General features: G+C 40.0%; 1 protein-coding gene across 1 annotated transcript in view; it reads left to right on the top strand.

Moving 5' to 3' along the window:
- GPC6 (glypican 6) overlaps positions 1–20712 on the top strand; it is a 715002-nt gene that overhangs the window by 683567 nt on the left and 10723 nt on the right.

The raw sequence follows: 20712 nt of genomic DNA on the forward strand, positions 1-20712 counted from the left end.
GAACAAGAAACCTGCTTCACTCACTGCTCTTAGTAGATGATGCTGCTGCCTCTCTCCCCTACCCAGCAGGCACTGCTGGGACACATCTCCCATGGGCAAGCACATTTGCACCCCTGCATGCTGAGCAAAATGCACACAGAGGTAACACATGTCAAAGACCTTCAATTACTGAACACATAAGTAACTTTCCTCTCAGTGCACCACATGATTGAGTCCTAATTGAGCATCACATTCCTCCTGGATGCAAAAGCAAACCATTATGGACAAATGAGTCAAAAAGACAAAATAAAAATCAGTCAGATAGCTCAAGCACGCCTGACAGAGCTATTTAAAGGATTCTGACCATTAGCTATCACTTCGATTATATCGCTTTTCACGCTGACATGAAAGGTGGCAGAGGAGCTATTTGCTCCGTCTCTTGCTTCTTCACAAAAGGAGACAAACATCAGGCAAAAAATATCCAGAGAAAAAAGCTAGCTGTCTTTGTTACCATTTCATCTTCACCTGACTCTAATGTTCTTGTCTGGGGTGGGGAGAACAGCCAAATACTATTTTTAAGGCTTTCAAAGAATAGTCTGAATATGAAAAAGATATGCCTACATATGGAGGACTATACTGGTCTTTAATGCTTGATCCCCATATATATTTTGCTGGTGGAACAAAAAGGCACAGGTATTTATATATACATGTATTTATATATGTGTATTTATATATAAATATATATATATATATATATATGGCATTTTTCAATGTTTGTGTTTCATGGGTTTATGTATAGTTGTCTGCAAGATTGTGGACATCATAGATTTGCTGTTATCCAAAAAATTACTGTGTTTCAAACAATGATAATCTGTGTAGTTCAAAGCCTAGTTTTATGAAAAGTTAGGGAATGCAATTTGAGGCTGGCTTTGCTTGAAATTAAGCCATTCCTCAGAGTATCTTGTTATCTATCTTCCTTCACATACAGACACGCACAAAATTCCTCACAGTAATGCCTTTCCTTATAGTTAAAAGGAGGGCAGATATAAATAATGTCTCTCACATGTGCAACAAAATGGGTTCTCCATCCAATTAGCAATCCATTCAACAGCTGCTGTTTTCACTGCCATAGGAAAGAGGGGAGTTCCCATGCGAGCCTCCAACTAATTCTAACAGCAAGGTAGTCAGGGGGCTGGAGCACATGGCAAGACATACAAGGAAGGGAGAGAAGCATTGTTCCGCCTGAAGAGGTGGAAGCAAAGACAGAATCTTATTGCTGCCTTCAACTACCTCAAGAAAAGCTACTCAGAATATGGAGCCATATCCTCATTGTGGCTCCATGGTCAAAGAATGAGAAGCAGTGGACACAAGCAGCAGTACAGGAAAATCCAAATAGATTTTGAGTAATATTTTTTTGTTGTTGTTTTTTTTTGTTGTTGTTGTTGTTTCTGTTGGGTTTTTTTGTTTGTTTGTTTGTTTTTTGGTTTTTTGTGCAGTGAAGGTGACTGAGTATCAGAACAGACTGTTGAGAACTTGTGGTATCTCCCTCTTTGGAGATATTCAAAACCTGATGTAGGCAAAGCCCTGAGCAACCTGATCTGAACTGGAGATAGACCCATCTTTGAAGTTGTCTCTGCTTTGAACCAAATGGGGATGTGAAGAGGAGGTGGCAGGTGTGAACCAGATGACCTCCAGGAGTGCCTTTTAATCAAAATTATTGTATAGGTATGCAATTGTGCTTTCCATGCACTGTGAGTTATTTAGATCTTGTAAGGAGCAGAGACTGGTATTTCTGGGCTGTGTGTGGATGATGTAAATATCCTCGGGCATGCCTGCAAACAATAAAGGTCAATTCTCGTGATGTGTGTGATGTTATATGGCCCGGAAGAAACAGAGAGGGGGCTGATGACATTTAAGGGTTTGATCAAAGTCTTTGTAGAGGTTAATATATGCATAGTGTCCAAGGATTAAGCTTTGCTCCAATGCCTTTTAGAGATTTTAAAACCAAATCACTTCCCTCTTTTGACTCTTGGCTGAACCTCCTCTTTTACTGAGGTTATGTCCTTTCTGTCTCTCAATTTATATTCTTTCTTTTCTTCTCAAAAAATTAGCTATTAAAGTCTTCATTTTTAAAAATTAAATGTTTATCCTTTTTGTAATTTACCTCATCAGTACTGCTCAATGTAAACACCAGTGATATAATGTGAATGACAGTTTTGAGGCTATGTGTATCTATCTGTTCATTAGGACATGGCCCAGTGCCAATAGCAATCTGTCAGTGAGTTTTGAATCAGATCTTGTAGAGCTAGATGCAAAAACAGTGGACACACTGAATGAGCCCCAAGCTGAATCCAAATCTTTGAGTCAGGCATTAGCATTACTTGTGTCTGAGGACAGATTTGTGCCTCACTGTGAGATGTGACACAAGTTCCAGGACTTAAACCAACAGTCTGCAAGCCTGGTCTTTAAACATATAAAAAAATTCCATTTAGAACTTTTTCAGTAATTTGTTTCTAAGGAAGAAAAATTACCCTGGGAAAGCAAACTTCAGCAGTGATTCGTTGGCTGAAAATATCTGGGAGCCACTAGCTAGAAATAGCCAGTCATTGCTTAGGGCAGGCTAATATTTTAGATCTTGACTTCCTTGACATATTTGGTGTTTTACCCATCAGCACCAGGAAGAACCTCCACATATAACCTGGATCATAAATTTATATATGTTCACCATAGCATCACCTTGAACCACTAGCAGAGGTTGTCTTCCAAAATGGACATCAAGAGTGACAAATCCTCCTTATGACAGCATTCACAGGCATATGGAAAGTCCAGGTTTAATTCCATTCCCTGGCTGATGAGGCTACAACCTCCCATCTTCCTAGAAAGCGGCTTATCCATCACCTGTCGTCCATCCTAATACAAGAACCTCCTCCTTGATGAACTCTGTAGCATGAAGGAAATGCATTGAAATGTCTTGGGATAAAGTGTGGGAGTATGAATGAGCCTGGCTGTGAAGTTCAGTGATTAGAAATCTCCCATACCTTCCAGTTAGTTAGCATTTAAGGTGACTTACCCTCCTTTCAGTTTCCAGCTGTTCTTTGGTTGTTGGTCTCTGTGCCAACAGCTTGGTTTGCACTTGATGTAAGAGCTGAGAGCTTGAGCCCTTGAACAATCCTTGGAAGCAGGTTCCACATACTTTACTATCACCCCTTTTACATGAAGTATGGACAAATACAGCACAGCAAGAGTGACAAATCCAATTTCTTTTACTGTTTATCAGTGGAACACTGATTGTTTCAGTGTTGTAATTAAAGAATATTAAAACTTGCCAGTAAAGTTTCTTATTTGTTAGGGTTTGGAAGGCAGATGAAATGCATTACTAAATTGTGAATGCATCATCAGTGTTGTCTATTCTATTAGAACTAATGATACGCAGAAAAGATAGAAAAGTGTAGCATAAAAATTATATTGTCCATTTTTGACAAATTGTAGGTTTATGGTACCTGTCATTTTGGAATGCCTTCAGTTTTGAGGAACACTAACATGAGGCCATTTAGATATTATTGACTCTGCCATTATGGCATCAGTCATAAGTATTTAAAGCATTTAACCCTCTATGAGGAGCTTTGAACTATAAAAGCCATTCTGCAATAAGGACAGCCTGCTGTTTTATAGCAGTGACACCAGATGTGTGGTCCCTCTCATGGCTGCCTGTACTGCCACAGGAACTTCTGTGGGTCTCATGGTGCTTGGAACAGCACTTTCATTGAAGACAATGAAACTATACCCATATTAGGATATAGCAAGCATCTTTTTATTTGCCTATATATTTAAACTCATTCTAGCTAGATTGGACCATCTTTTCTGGAGTAATGTTAATGGAGGTTGGAATCAGTGAGCAAACTAACAAACTCTTGTTCCAGGTAAACAGGAGGTGCAGAATACATACTAATACAAGACACCACATTCCTTTAGTAGAGCCCACAATTAGGCTAATAACGCTATACTCAGCTGTTTCAGAAAATGGCCTTGTTTGTCAGCAGGCCTGAGCACTGACTGTTACAGTGATTTTGCAGGAAGCTTCTGCTTATTCATCCAAAGCGTGCAAATGTGGACATAGCACATTAACTCAGACACCCTCTTAAAATAAACCTGGGCATAATGTTCACAAATCAAACTGTAAATAGAAAAAGAAACTTAGAGCCTAACATTAAGTTCAGTGAGGTCAATATAAAAATTTCCATTAATTTTCTTAGGTTTTGGGTGAGTCACAATGAAGATTCAGCAGGTGTTCAGAGCATGAAGTCACAGTTTGGAGTTTCTTGGGGTCTTGTAGACCCCAAAGTACAAATGAAAATGCTAAATGCATTCAGTTCACAGATATAGCCTTTCCACTCACCACTAGCCTTTCCAATTTAAAATATACCAGCAATTAAGTTTTCATCCCATTTTACCTTAAGTAAGCTTGACTTTTTTACCATTTACAATTTCCAGCTCTCTATGAACTTTGTAGCTCCAGCTTTCCTACTTGTGTCCATCTGTAGTCTGTACCAAGCCTGCAGACCATCTCTTCTGAGTTACTGGCAAAAAAGCACTCCCCAGATGCTGTTCATCAGTGTCAGACAAGCATGAGATACATAGGTGTCAGATATTTGAGCATTTAGAATGCACCTAACTTTTTCACTGTCAGAGCTCAATGCATTTGCTTACATATGGTACCTACTGCCATTTGAAATTGTGCAGATCATGTGAGACACCTGCATGTGGCACAAGGTATGTGTCCCAGCAGTGCTTCAGCATGATAGCAGTCATGCACCCTTCTGAAACCACAGCTGACATCCAGGTAGTGTTCTCTGGGGCATCTGCAACAGCAATGGCAACACTGGGGCAACTGGATCACATCCACCAAGTTAGGCAAAGGAGTTTCCATATGTATTGCAAATATCAACCTGGGCTGCCTATAAGGGTATAATGATGCCACTGAAGAGAGAACAGACTAGGATATGATCCTGGCATTTTGAGGCTATGCAATGTAAACTGCCTTGTTCGCACTGGTGAGGACTCATTTCCACAGAAGCAAACTGCCTGCACCCACAGACCACACCTCTTGGTCCTGGACCTCCTGTGGGTCATGCATTGTGTTGCTGTAATCTTAGAAAATACTGATTGTGTATGTCTGCAGTTCAAACAATCTGAAATAATGTGTGAGCTGTGCATGATCCATCCGTGTGGCAGCACTGAACTGGGCGTATGTGTCACTGCACCCTTGAACGTGGCAGGGAAGATGTATGGCTGTGCGAGAGAAGGCAAAGCCTGCCAGGAGAGCATTGGAGAGCTGTACAGAGCATAGGATATCATAAATATGCAGTCTCATGTGCATTGCCTGCTGGGAGCCATCTCTGGAATGAACTCTCCACCAAGCCATAGCAGGACATTGCAATGGAGAAAGCACTTGGAGTGACTGAGCACAGTTCCAGGGAACATGTTAACAATTTAGCACCATCAGCTGCCTGAGGTCCCATGTTTGAGCCATTTCCTATTTTTATGAAGTAATGTAGATTTATCTTCAGTGGCTACTGGTTAGTATTATTGATACTAGGGTTAAAAATGTATGCTTATACAAACATACTTACATTTGTAACTTTTCAAATATAGGACAAATATCAATGAGAGTGTGCTTGAAATTTGGTATTATTTTATCCTGGACTGTGTCCAGGTTCAATAGAAGGACTGGGGTGAGCAATTCTGCTCAGTCTTCCTGGAACTAAGCATGACAACTCCCTTAGCAGACCATATAAAGCACCATGTTCAACAGCGCTCCTGCCTAAGATATGTGAGAGTGGTGTACTCATTGATGTAACCTACATCTCATGGAGAGTAGATGGTCTGTGGATAACGTGTATGCTCCTAAAAAACTAGAGTCAGTGAGAATTAAGCACTTAATACTGGCTAAAATCTGTTCCTGGCTCCAATAAAGCTAATCTAAATGAGCATTATGATGCACTATTACTTTAATTTTCAGCAGCCTTCCTGTTGCGGGAGTGAGAGTGCTCTGGGGAAGCAAATCATCAGAACATTGATTTAATATCAGTTTTGATTTAAGTTTCTTGCAACACAGTGGGTTATGCTGACTCTCAGCCTGCATGTGTTGTTATTTGGATTCTGGATAAACAAAGCAGTGTTCATTAGAAAGACATTAGTACCTTTGTTTTGACTTCTCAGGGGAGGAGGAAGGGGGAATATGCCTTACATTTGCTGTCATTTTTAAAATTTTAAACACTGAAAATCATAGGTAATTTATATCTGATGTATTTCCATATCAGCTCAAAATATACTTCATGAATATCATTGCTGCTAGAGGAGTCATGCTTTCATATGGCTTTGCTGTTCGTAAACAAGTTTTCTTTTTACAAGTGAATACACAGATCATTTTGTGACTACTGTACTGCAAGCTTCCCACAAACCTGAGTATTTGTGCCTTTCACAGTATCATTACTTTTCTATGTGAGGCATCTCATCCACACATGTCTGCAGGATGTCAGTATGCATTGTGAATATTTTGCTTGTTATGAGGAAATGTGTCTTGGGTTTTCAAGGGTGCTTTAATCCCCAAGTATGGATTACTACTATTTCTTTGAACAGTGTTTTTTCTTTGCTGAGATAAACACCTAGGAATCATCTGTCTGCTGAGAGAAAGCAGCTTAGCTTGTTGTCCCTAAGGACAACCAGAGCTATTTGCTCCCAGTATTGTGTTGGGAAAATTATGTTTATGTTGAAAATAACATTGGTCTGAGCTGTAATGGAAGCTACCACTCATCATATTCAAGCAAGATCAACTCTTGGTGTTTGGAGTCAAATTAATGCAAGGAGGAATTATTTCCGCATGCTATGAATTTAGTCTGAAAAAAATAATTTTGTTCTTCATTGCAGAGGATTACACATATCCACTGTACATTCATCAAAAGGAATTTTTAGTTCTGTTCCTAGAGTTATCAGGCACGTCTTTCTTTTTGTAATTGAATTTATTTACAGTTTGCCTGCTGGACTCAATTGAACTGGCCCTGTGCATTTTTTGCCCCATCCCTAGTATTATAACATCTTGTTTCTCTTTTTGGTAAGGATATTCTGTGTATTTTTCATAAATCTGTGCTATCCTTAGGGGAGGTTGTTCAATCTGGTTTTTTTCTGTTGTCTTTTTTTTTTTTTTTAATGTTTTCTACTTAATTGCTTTTGAATTTCAGAGAAAAATGAAGATCCTAGCACTGATACCTGACTGTTGTCTGATTTAGAAGGAAATATTAAATCATCTACAAACTGTCCCAAGAATCTGAATCCATAGGCTAGGCAGCATCACTGAATCTAGCTTGTCAAGCCTTTAAAAAATATTGAAGTATAGAGTTTTCATGGGGTTTTGTTTTGCAGTGAAGATGATTCTCAGAGAGTCATTCAAAAGTAGCAGCTGTGACCAACAAAATATTTTGGAAAAGCAGTTAACAGAAATATCACCAAGATTACGCTGCTCTGAAATTCTTGTTCAACTACTTTTTCATTATTACAGCATGATCATCCAGTGGATTGATATGAAAACAGACAGAAAATGTATTTTGTGCACTAAGGTTTGCGTTGCTCCTGGAAGAGTTTAAAAGTAGGATTTTCAGTGCCTGTAGCTTCCAGCCATATTCAAGGGCACCTTGATTTAACTGTAAGAAGTGCCCCAGTGTATAGTCATAGGGTTATTTCTGCCCTTTGGGGAGAAAATCAGGCTGCAAATGCACACATCCTTCATGGCAGAATATCTGTCTAGAGAGAGGAAAGCAGATATATGTATAAGGGTAAAAATCCCAAATATAGCATCTAATAGGTGTGATAATTATTTTCAGGAAAAAGTGATAAGATGCAGTTTAAATCCATTGGGCACGTTGTTCCAATGAATGTGCAGTGTATTTATTAGGGTACTCAAAGGATTTATAGCTGCTCCAAAGAAGTACATCTGCTCTATGACTACAGGCAACTTTAGTTTCTAGGGAAAGTTTCTTGAAACTTTGTTTAATATGCTTTAACCTCTTGCATGCTGACTTGACGTACCTAAAAGTGAGTTGCCTCACACAGCCTTCACAGGAAAAGGCTAAACAATAGCATCCATCTGCTCTGGATGCTCACACCGGGCATCTAACACCTCTGGCTTGACACCACCTCCAAGTATACACCTCCCAAAATTTTTGTAATTCCTGGTCTCTGGGAAAGGAAATCGGGTTATGAAGACTGGATGGAATTACAATTTTTCTTGTAGTATCTGATTTAGATGACTTCAGTGTGCAGCAGCAGTTAAGTACAGGGGAGTATATGAATATGTACACACATGGAATGATCTGCTGGTCCTAAAAAATGGGTGTGCTTGGTAAAACAACCCAACAGGAGCCCATGTCTACATTGCACAGCCCTACATGCTTTGACCCAACAAATCTCCTGCCCTTTAGCTATGCTCACACTGGCAGATCTGTAGTGTGGGGTGCCAAGGAAGAGTCTCTTAAGCCTCCTCTCATGCCTGCAAGGGTTCACTCATGTTCCCCTCAGGTGTTCACAGACCAAAGCTGGAGCTATCACAACCCTGGGAGCTGGTTACCAGACCACAGCCTCCAAGTTACCCCAACCACACAGGACAGACAGAGGCAACTGAGACAGGTGTGCTGCACAAAGGAAGAAGAAAATGAGATAGAGATAAAATTGAAAAATCAAAAGGAAAAAAATATTCCAGTAAAATAAGAAGTAATGAATTTTTCATTACATTCCAGTGTAAGTTATTACCACTGTGACAAAAAATATTTTGACCCTCACCGCCTGTTCTCATAGCTGCTGAATAACTTCCCCTCCTCATATGTGCCCATTTGTGGCCCAAGATGTGAACCAGAGAGAATGAAACTGCTTGGTTGATATTTAGGGCAGGGTAGTCAACAACTGTTTGCTCTGCTGGCAAATGACCCATAGGTCAGGTCCAGATGGATGTTGCCATTCAGAGTGCTGACTCAGGGAGAGCAGGAATGCCAAATGAATGAGCAATCATCTTGGTATTTTGTTTAGCATGGAAAATTCATTTAGAATTCTGTACTTCTCCTGCTTCTTGTTCTTCCTTGTGGCAATCTTTTTACACAACAGCAAGATGTTAACAGTGCAGAATAAAAGGCATGCTAATAAGTATAATTTTCCTTTTCTTTTTTCCCCTGAACACCGCATTTGCTTCATGTTCTTTATTCTGTTATACATAGCAATTAAATAAAGAAAAACTGGTGCTGGGCTGTTTCTTTCTACAGGGATTTTAAATTTTTCAAGCCACTCCTCTCTGAGCATTTGTACATTTGAAAGCAATTGTACATTTGCTCCCTTTCCTCCACAAACACCAGGTCCCCTCCAGGAAACTGCTGTTCTTGTATGCAAAAATGTAAGAGCAGTGAATAGCAGTGGAACTGAAACCCATTTTCATCTATTTCTTTCCTTTTTTATCCCAAGTGTTATCTTATTCATTATGAAATATTTCTGTTCCTCTATTATATTTTTTCTGGGTTTTTTTTTTCTTTTTCAAATTCCCTGTGTCTACACAGGGTAGATGTGGCTTTGATGGACAGATGATCTATGATAGTTTGAGACACATCTGACAGAATATGACTTTGGCCTGCATAAATTACTGTCAGGGAATTTTCAAGGAAGTACTGAAATAAATTTGCAGTGACTCAAAAATGTGTTATAAATCATAACATAATCCCCACCGTGGAATGATTTGATGCTTAAAACAATTGAGTTTTTTACTTTAGGTGTATCCTCATAATTTTTCCTTATAGTTTAACTTCTCGAACTGCTCCGAGCCCTTTGAGGAAAATATTTTAGAAGGGAAAATTTTCCCTGTCCCTTGCCAAAAATCATATTTCTTTTCTGTCAAGCTTGTGTCTCTACTCTCACAGGTAGTTCAGAGATGGCAAGGTTTGGCCTTTCCTCACATACTTGTATCAACTCCTACAGAGGGTAACTAGGATCCTTCTACATTGTGCCACTACCTTCCTGATCCTTTACTACTCCAAGTCACCAAAACCCAGCTTTTCAAATGACATTCTTGAAATACTCCAATTAAGAGGATAAGAAGTGAGAGTTTGTGAAGCTCAAAATCCTTATGGGATCTTGAAAATATTCTTCAGGCAGTGGCCTATATTTTATGCATTCAGTATCAATGGTAGCTTTGACTCAGTGAGAGTAATCTCTTCTGTCTGCTGAAGAGCTCCTGACTGGAAAATAACTAAAATAGACAGAAAATGTGAATGTTTCTATTATTATCTTTAGCTCCCTTATGACACTACAGTTTGTTAGGGTGTATATTCTTTTTTTTTCCATTTTGAGTTTTTTCTACACTGTGAAGAACTCCGGAGTTATTTTTGTAGACAAAATTGCAAATTTTCTAGATTTTTCACTCCCAGTCCTCTGACACTGCTTCTCTTAAAATCTGCAGTCTTCACTCTTATAGTAAAACACATCCAAATTTCCAGGTTTTGTGACTATTACTAAACTCCCCGAAATGTGGATTTCAAAGCTTCTAGATTTTGGAGGCAAATAAACCACAGCACTTGTTACTTTCATAATGTCATTATTTTTATGACAGACTCCTGACCATGATCCCCAAACGCCTGCTGATGCTGAAAAACATCAGCAGACAAAGGTGGGGCAGGCACTTCAAAAAAAAAAAGCCGAACAAATAACCAGTGCACAGCTGCCTCCATCACGAGGGGGCTGGCACAGGAGCTGGGCTGCTTTTAAGCTCCTGTGTGCGAGGAGCAAGCATCCATCTTCTGTCCAACTACTTGCTTCCATCAGGAGCAGTAACTGGCAGGAGGCTGTCTGCCAGCTACAGGCAGCTCTGCAGCTCGGCTGTACCTGTTTGTTCTCAGAGACAGCTGTGAAGAACAGGCGGGATTGCCTGGGCTTCGAGGGGAGAATGAGACAAGAATATTTTACTGCTTTTTGTGAAGTGACTCACTAGATATCCATTGCAAATTGATTGCTTTGAATCCTGTAGCTTTCCTTTTACCACCCACCCTGCCCTCACAGCCCACAGCAGAAGATGCAGAAGAGATGCATTCCCATTTTCTATTTGTATTTGGAAATATCCCAGCGACAGCATTCCTGTCCCAGCGGAACCATGCAGCCTTCCCCCTACAGCCTCTGTGATGCTGGGGCCTCTTGCATTAGCACTAAAGGGAAGGGGAAGGTGCAAGCACAAAAAGGTGGAAAGAAAAAAAATAACAAAATCAAGTTTACATTCACAGCTTCTTCTTGACTCGGGCCTCTTCCCTTGGCAGCATCCAGGAAGTTGTGTGTCCCCCTCAGCAGTGTGGTGACACAGAGTTCCCTGTTGCCAGCAGCATGCTTGTGGTGGCAGGGAGATGGAGTATCTGTTGTGGCCCAAGAGCCACAACAGATACTCAAGCAGTAACACCAAGCCTAGTTGCATGCTGTGTTTACCTGCTTGATTTAATATAGTCTGAATTGTGCTATATTATCACTGCTGTTAGGCAGACGTGTTGGGGGAAGTGGGGAGACTTTTTACCTGATGCAGAATTCAAGAAGGGAAAATAGAGTTTTCATTGTAAGGAAGGTGCTAGAGATGTAGGGGAATGCTTTGCTTATCCAGTGACTCTGATTTCAAGTAATTTTCTTGGTATATGATTATTTTTTCACCTATATGGGGTGTTCCTTTATTCTCTTCATTTTTCTATTTGGGATAAAAACTCTTTGGGACAGAGAGCTCATTCAAATTCACACAGTATGCTTCAAGTGCTGGAAACTGTGCTCATTCTTATCCATCAGTGTTTGCTCTTTAAATCGGCCAGATTAGATTTCACAAATGGTTTTGCAGTGTATTGAATTTATGGCAGAGGTGAGCTGTGCACCTTGAATTCATACTGCTCACCAAGTCACAGGGCTCACACTGAGGACTCCAGATATACATATCTGCTTCAAAGAGAACCAAAGAAGGGGTCCATTTCCTGATTCAGGATTAGATTGAGCACCAATTTTGAAATATCTAAATTCATGACTTTCCACCCAGCCATGGCAGAAAATGGGGAATTGATTAGTCTCATAAGATTTTTGCTGCTTTAGGATAAAATCTTATGAGAACACCCCATAATTTTGCTATACTTCAATCTGGACTTAAATTTTGTCCCTCTCTTGGAGTGATTCTTGAGCACCAGCAGTAGCTGGACCCACACCCAACCTCTCCATCTCCTGTCTGCATCTGCCTGGGTCCCTGGCAGCCCTGAGGAAGTTGGGTGCAGTTGTTCTGTGAGGATCCAGTAATTGGGGTACTTAACCCTATCGTGAAAGGACAAGAGAGTGCAAGTCCACCTCAGCTCCCCTGCTCAGTGGGAAGGCAGTGAAAGCCATTAGTATATTGACACAGCAGATTGACACTACCAGGCTCTCTCTGACTCTGATTGTTTTCCTGATAAGCATTTTCCCTGCTGAGCTTACTCATCCTGCTAGAAATATCTTTTTACATAACTTTGTGTCTCTGAAAACATTATCTTTTTCATTCTCAATATTTTGTGATTTTCACTTAGATGTTTTAACAATTTATATTGCATGTGATTTAACACCAATTTGTTGATATCTTTTTCATCCCTGAAACAACTCTGAAAATGAAATTGTGGCATCTTCCTTGGAGAGTCTGGAAAAAAAAATTTGGAAAAAAAAAAAAAAAAACTACATATCACTACAATGAGTAATTGCAACATCACATAGCCTCTATGCTGACTTTTCATTTTTTCCTGACTGTATATATTCACCACTTGTAACAATGTGGATTTGTATGTATTTGGATTAAAATAATCCAGAAGGAAAATATCCAGGCCATTGAAACAAAGCTCCACCTCCAGAAGAGAATGACTGGCAACTAGAAGAGTTAGGGGAGGCAAATCTACCAGGCATTAATTTTGGATGGAATAAATTTGTGATGTTAGAAACAAGCAGGAGTTTGCAGTTGAAGCTGTAAGTTTGGGGTGTTCCCATAGAACATCAATAATGGGAACATTATAAATCTAGATTATGATGTGGAGAAGAGCACTCTACTGTTCTAATGCCTTGCTCTCTGCAGCTGCTCTCCCTCGGGCTGAGTCTGTGGAACCTGGGGATCCCCTGGGATAATAGAGCCTGAAAAGTTTGGCTTTGAATCAATGAGAGTCCTCTGAGAACTTCTTCAGTTTGGAAAGCAAAGGAGCTATGTCAAGAAGTAACTACTAGAAGAAGTGAAGTTAAATGTAAGGCTGCTTCAAGTATGAAGTACAATTATCCTTGCTCTGTAATGAAAGGACATATCCAGCTCTTGCTGCCCTTTGAAATCGTACACTTCTCACAGCTCTTAGGAGGCTTCAACTATTTTTCTGCTGTAACACAGGCAGTTTCTTTGAAACCCTTGAGTTTTAAGAGAAGAAACAGCCACTTCAGATACCAGATAAACATTTCCAGGACAAATTAAAGTCTATGTAAGCTTGAAATACTCTATTAATAATTGTTTACATTAGCTATTAACATTTTTTCTTGGAGAGATGAAGGATTGTTCAGAAAGAATCAGTGCTTAACGGCTTAGCCTTGCCACAGAAAAGCCTCTGGCATTTTATCTTTAAGATTCCAACATATTTCTGTTGCTACTTTAATACTTATCTGCAATAAAAAGCTGATTCCTCCGAGTGCTTTGGATTTGCTTGAATCAGATTTATAGACCAGCTTTTTTAGCGCTGCTCCTAGGTATTGCAGGGAAAGGGAAAGCTGCTTCAGGTCCTACAGATTTCCATTCCAGGGCACGGATGTTTCCAGTACCTTCTACCTTCCAAAAGCAATGTTTTGATTTACTGGGGGTTAAAGTGTAGAGTTTAAATGGACACACTTGTGGAAAGGAGGACACATTTATGGAAATGATATTTGGGCCAGGTTGCTCCACCACTGGACAGATTTCTGCCCTTCATCTCTCCCCAGCCAAAATTAATGTTGAATGTGGCAGGAGTTTTGTGTCAGGCTTTACCAGCCTGTAAGCAAAAATGTCAGTGTTTTATTAAAATGGAAAGGTCCATTTGATGATGTGAGACAACGTTGCACTCTCTGCAGGGCTGTGGAGACTGCTGAAGGTAGGATTCCCAGGTGGGAGTTAAGACTCAGAAAGTAGCAATGCCAAAGGCACATGCCTGTTTGCTTGTACTCTTGAAGCACAAGGCTGTCAGCTCTGAGCAGTGACTGTCTAGCCCCTGCACGAGCCGTAGCACCTGCCCCTGGAGCCAGCAAACCTGCGGCGTGACACACCAGCATTTCTGGGCCACAGATGGCAAGGAGCCTTCTGCGAGATAATGTCAGCTCTCGCGTAGACCCGCAAATTATTTTCCTGAAAAACATGCAGTAGGCAACCTGGATTGTTTTAAAATGCCTGTTTCAAGTCAAAGCTCAATGAAACAAAATTCAGTTAGGTCATCCAAGACAGCACCCTGGGCGGTCACATATAAATCACAAGTTACAGGAGACTTGCCCAGATCCCTGCAGGTGTCTCAAACGGCACTAGAAACTTAAGTGAGTCTGTGTTGGTTTCTGGGGATTGTGACATGAATGTAGATACATAAGTGTAGGAGTATTAGTGTGGAAGCTGAATGCACCCTAACTCTCTGAAATTATATATGTGTTATTCTGAGAATTCAGTAAGGTTAATAGCCATTCTTTACTGTTATTAAAGGCCTTAACTTTTTTCTTGTCAGAGAGGCGATAGCTGTCAGAGACAATGACAACAAAAAATCCTTTCGTTTTACTTTCAAATACTCTGATGAGAAAAGTCTTGCTTTGTAAAGTCACCTGGCTCATTTGTTTTATTTCACAAATTACCCAGGCGCTCATTTGTACTTTATAACTGGAATTCTGCATTAGTTCTTGATTAGAAGAGCTGTCATCTGCTTTTCTGCAGATTCAGAAACATGAATCATGAGCAGGCAGTTATTGGTAAAGCTCCAGACCATTTCAAGTCACAAAGTCAGGGGGCAAAAAAAAAAAAAACCTATGGAAAACAAAAAGCATTTGTTGAGCAAGAAGACCTGGGTGAAATTCTCAAAACTTCTCTGCCCTGAGAAAGTATCAATAACCATAAAATTTCACAGCCCCCTTTTTAGAACCACAGCCTTAATGTTTTGTAGGGAAAATAAAGCTTTGGTTAACCTTGGCACTGGCAGACCTCATTAAAATAACAGCCTGTCACTTTCGAGTTTAAAATAACAGGGTTGTCAGTTTTATATTCAGCGGAACAATCTACGGTCTTATTCTCTGGGAAACACAGCGGGTGTGCTGGGGGAGGCTGGCAGCAGCATCAAGACTGAGCAACACTGCCATCTCGAGGGCCCCCCAAACCCAGGGTGCTCCCTGGCAGCTGGGGTAACGTGATGCTCAAATCCTGCTGAGTCCATGTGGCACACACCTCACTTTTTAAAAAGCTGAAAATAATCCGCTGTCAAGTGCATGGTGGTTTGGCAACTGCTTGGCATTTAAATTTATTTTGTGAGAACGTATGGAAATGTATAATGTATGAAAAGAAAAATTTCCATATAGAGCAAATAAAGTTCTGCCTCGCTTGTTTTATAATCGAAGCAAGTCACCCTCACTGAGGTGCCTAGTGTGCATTGAAATTTTGGGCACCTAATGAGCCATTCTAAACAAAAATGTGCGCCTAAGCTCCCTACATCTAATCAGTGGAGAAATGAAGGTGCCTTTAATAAAATGTCTGAGAGAGATCCTGTTTAGCTAAATGGGTGAGAATAGAGGGAGCCTGATTCAGTTGCTCATACATAAATGGTTAGTGCCTCCAAGATATCTATATGAAGATGAGAGAAGTAACAAAGGACACACAGGAGACATATCTTTCTTGGGGGACAGTCCCTAAAAATTAGTGAACTGCGTTTCATTAAGCCCATTTTTCAAGGAAAACTGTGTGTCAGTTAAAATACCCAGCTGTCCTATACTATGCTGCTTGTGACATATGATTCTTGCCCTGACTGTGACACACACGTGCCGCAGACATAAAAGCATAACAACTTAGTTAGAAACAGTATACAATATGTGCTTGCTAGCCTAGTCCTTTTAAACAAATTGCTGGCTGTTAGTCTTAGAATGCTTTCAGGTTAAATCCCTAATGGACATAAATCGATGTATGAAAGTCTGGTGCAGTTTTCTGCTGGTATGGCAGAACACAAATGAAATGGTGAACTGTTTGTTCTTCCTACCTGGCCATGCCCATGATGAAGGGCATGCCTCTCACAATTCTACATGCAGCTCAGGTACTCAAGCACCATATCCACAAATCCATTATCTAGCTGTCCACCATTATACAAGATCTACATTATTTTTAATAAAGATGGCAAGGGTGCTGAGTGCGTGGCTGGGTGTCTTAGTTCCAGGGCAAAGCAAGCAGCAGGCAAACAAAAAGCTTGTCTGGTTTTTCACTGGAAAACAATGTAGCATGAAGAAGTGGCATTAGTTATATGTTGCTTGTGAATGAAAGGGCAAAGGAGTCTGTGATTAAAGAAACTGAACAGACGCGAACATGGCTCGTGATGGCTGCTTTCATGTCTGCTCTCTGAAACAAAATGTCAGACCTCTTTGCACTCGCTGTCTGTAGCTGTTCTGTCAGTGTGACACACTGTTAGAACATGCTTTACATACATGGCCTGAAATCCCTGGAATCACAGCACCCCATCACAAGCAGCCACTCCAAACATCTGCCAAGTGTCTTTGCTGCCACATACAACCCACAGAGAACATCTGGGCTGGCACCCTGGTACCCCAGAGAAACAACTTCCAGTGAACAGCCAGAAAGATTTGTATGTTTTTCCAGGTCATAAAGGCTTAATTCAGAATGGATGTTGCATCAAGACATCTCTGAGCATCCACAAGGAGAAGGTGTTGACAGAAAGGCAAGCTGAATATTCTGCTTTCACTTCAAAAGGAAAATCTTTCCAAATTGCAGAATAAACAAGAAAAAATGCAATTCAAAAACATCAGGAAGAAGAAAGAGGTTAATGGGAAACATTTCTTCTTAACATAAAGACTCCATATTATTTTATTTCATTTATTGCATTGAACCTACGTCAGATTTGTGTGCCATCTTTGAACACAATTTTAGCATCTTGTGATAGTCCAGAATTATATGGGTGGGGATGATAAATCTGGAAGGAATATGAGATGGTCTCGGCAGGGGAAGATTTGACAGAGTAGAACAAAAAGAATAAAAAAAGGAATTTACTTTAAAAAAAATTATTTTAGGGACTCCACATTTAAAATTTGCTTTTTGTCCCCAATTGCTTTTGATCATATTGCCAAACATGCATTCTTCCATCAGAAATTAAGCCAAAATTATTCCATTGGCAATTGTCTGCCTCATTCACAAGCAAGGGTCTTTCTGCAATCTTTCATGCCTTATGAAACTGATATTCAGCACACTTTTATTTTTACATGGTATATTCAAAACTTACTTTGAATTCTCATTTTATCCAAATGTCCTGAAGTAAAGCAAGGAATGCTAGGATCTGATTCCTACTAAAGTGACGGGCTTGCTGTTAGATTACTTCATGACTTTGGCATGCAAGGTGAGTAAAGACAGAAACATGGGTCAGCTTTATTTACCTTAACTGAGCCCATGCTGACAGGCCTGGAACTGAGCTCATGGGTGCCCCTTCCAAGTTCTCCTGAGGAATTGCATGACATATGTGACTGACTTGTTTGTGTAAGAAGTCAGTGGCAGAAATACAAAATAAACTGTGTTTCTCAGTGTAGGGTGTGGAGCTAAACCATTACTGTAACTCTGGATATGAGTTTCTCTTTGCAAATTATGCAAATACGTAACTTTTCTCACTTACACATTAATGCCTTTCTTCTGTTAGCAATTATAGATCAAGACAAGACTATTTTAATATCCATTTTTTGTCCCAAATAAATTAAAAATTTTACTTTTTGCGTGTTTCTCGCAATATCTTTTTTCTTATGAAAAAGTATTGTGATTCAGAGCTAGTTTCATACCTCCAAAGTAGCTGGAAAAAAGGGTATTTCAATATAGTATCAGGGCTATGTCAGGAAGATAACTAGGGAAAATCAAGCTAGCTACAGCCAAAGATATCCAGCTGTCTTAATCCCTATAAATCTCTGCTAGAGCAAGTGGAAAGAAAATATGAAAAATATCAAAACTGCATGTGTCTCATATTTAAATGTTTCCACAGAAGTCTAACCAAGCTTGAAAGTTAATCTTTAATTCAAAGAATAGGAAATACCCAGGAATCATTTACAAGGCCACAGGTCACTAGGGAATAGAGTAGTCTGACTTCATAAATCACAAGCAAGCAATGTTAACTGAGTCCTTAGTGAGTTCTATCTCATTTTCAAGGGTCTATACATCTGTTACATAGTTTTTAAATGCTGGTGGCGATCAAAACAATGTACAGAGGAACATGTGTAACCATGGGGACTAATAAGAGAATTTCTGTGGTCATGCTTGACAAGATCCCAGAACTGAAGCCTCTGAAATCCACAGGCAAAAGTTTGTCATGGCAGGCATTACATCTCCTAATTCTGTTCTGCATTTAAATTTACATTAAAAGTACTCCAAAGTCATTTCCTGCCCAAATATTCATCTCACAGAAATGGCCATCAAGCTACTCCCTAAAATAGGAGGTGAATCAATCAGTGTTCAGAATTCCTTTAGCAAAGCCACCAGACACCACACTGCACTTCCAGAAAGTTTCAGGATGAGGTTCAAGGAACCAGTTACACAGATGTGCAAACTCCAGTGCCAAAAACTGAGGATTAACAGAGGTCTGGTCAGACAGCAGGAAATGGCAAGACTCCAGAGACTTGAGTCCACCAAGTTGTGTAAAGCTCCATGGTGAAATAAAGCAATAGGAAAGTGTGAGGTGGGAGATAGCTGTGAAGGGAAATATCCGAAGGACATAAAAAATTTTAAAATGCACCTGAATTGAAGGCATCTTGAGAGGCTGTAAATGGCAACATTTCCCTAAGCTGTAGTAATTTTTACTATTGCTGCCTTTTGTGAGTCATGCCAATGTCTGCTTCCCCCCAGGCTCTAAAATGGGAATAACACCTCAGGAGGATGCCTCTGAGATTGAATTAGTTGTCATTTACCAACGATCCTGAGTAAAGTAAGACCATCTTACTTTATCAGGTGTACCTCCTTAACACAAATTAAAAAGAAAATCCATTAAGAAGTTTAATGATTTGTTATCTAATATAGAGTATGCAGATACCATTTAATATCTTCAGAAGGGACTGGGGAATGAGAGTCCTTATTTTGATTTTCAGGGAGTATCTGGAGAGCATGTGCAGCATGTGAGCTGTGACAATCTCTCTCCATCCTTTTACTGGCTTCTATGAAAAGGAAAGGCTTCTACCCCAAATTACAGACCTAAGAAGGGCTGGGGGTAAAAACACTTTCCAATAGGTGTTAAATCACTTGTTGAAAACAGAAGTCTGCAAGTCCTAGAGCATCAGCTCTAATTGGAATATGGGCAAAATCTGAATGTAACTCCAAACATATGAGTTTTGAATAGCTTCACATAACTTCCAGCAAGCAATGAAGTTACTGCTCTGAAAGCTAACTACTCACAGCCAATATCAATCAGATTACTTGTGTAAATAGTCATCCAGGCAAAAGCAATAATAAGAAAATCTATCCCTTTGACTTTCGTGTTCAGCAAGCTTATATTAATGGATCCTCCACCCTATAATCTTTATTCCTTACACTTTCTACAGAATTCCTCTATTCTCACTGTGTCCTAGCAGGAATTTACACATCATGAACAATGGGCAGTTTAACTGAGTTGCTTGCACAGTGTGAGAGACCCAGTACAGTACTGGGGTACAGTACTTGTACCCCAGTAGAGACCTTGAGGTTTTTACCCTCAGCATGGGCAGAAAGGGAAGAAGAGGGATTGCTATCTCCCCAAAAACCCTGGTCCTGTGGACCAAAGACATCAGAAAGGCCAGGCACCCTGAGACCATCTCCACTTCTGCCAAAGCCTTGCTCACAGCCCGTAAACTGGAATTTATTTTTTGGCTTGACAGGGCTCCCCTATTGAGACTTTAAAGGCTTGCAAATGCCAGTAGTATCTCATGTGAAAACAAAGCAACTAGGGCTTGGCAAGGGGTGTGGAGAGATTTATAAGGTGTCTATCATGGCAAGAAACACCGTCAACAACCCATACAGAAAAATACTGTCCTACTTATTTCTTGTGGATGAAAATTCAAACAGTGCTTCTGAAATAACATCCTCAGCTGTTTCTATCTCCTGGCTTATAAAGTGACATTCTGCAGAGTTTAAGCATGGCAAAGCAGCATAGGCCATTTGTGAGGAGGGCTATCATGTCCTGAGGAAAAAGATAAAAGAGATAAATAGCCGAGTACAATATTGTACCTCAACAAACTAAAAGACAACCTCAAAATTGAATGGAGGAATGGAGAGCTTTTATTTCTTGGTTTTTTAAAGAACAAAGCTTAGTGATTTCCTTTAAAAGCTATTCAACAAGCTCCCCTAAATCCTATTACAACTTAATGTGAAATGCATCTGTTTCCATAAGACCCACACTGGCAGCATTCATCCTTTGTAGTCTGTCCTTTGTTGTTTTTCTATCTTTTCTTGTAGATTTCTCCACTGTAGTACACCATACA

The sequence above is a fragment of the Pyrgilauda ruficollis genome, unplaced genomic scaffold (genome assembly GCF_017590135.1).
Source record: "Pyrgilauda ruficollis isolate IOZ18807 unplaced genomic scaffold, ASM1759013v1 scaffold44, whole genome shotgun sequence".
Taxonomy (NCBI): Eukaryota; Metazoa; Chordata; class Aves; order Passeriformes; family Passeridae; genus Pyrgilauda; species Pyrgilauda ruficollis.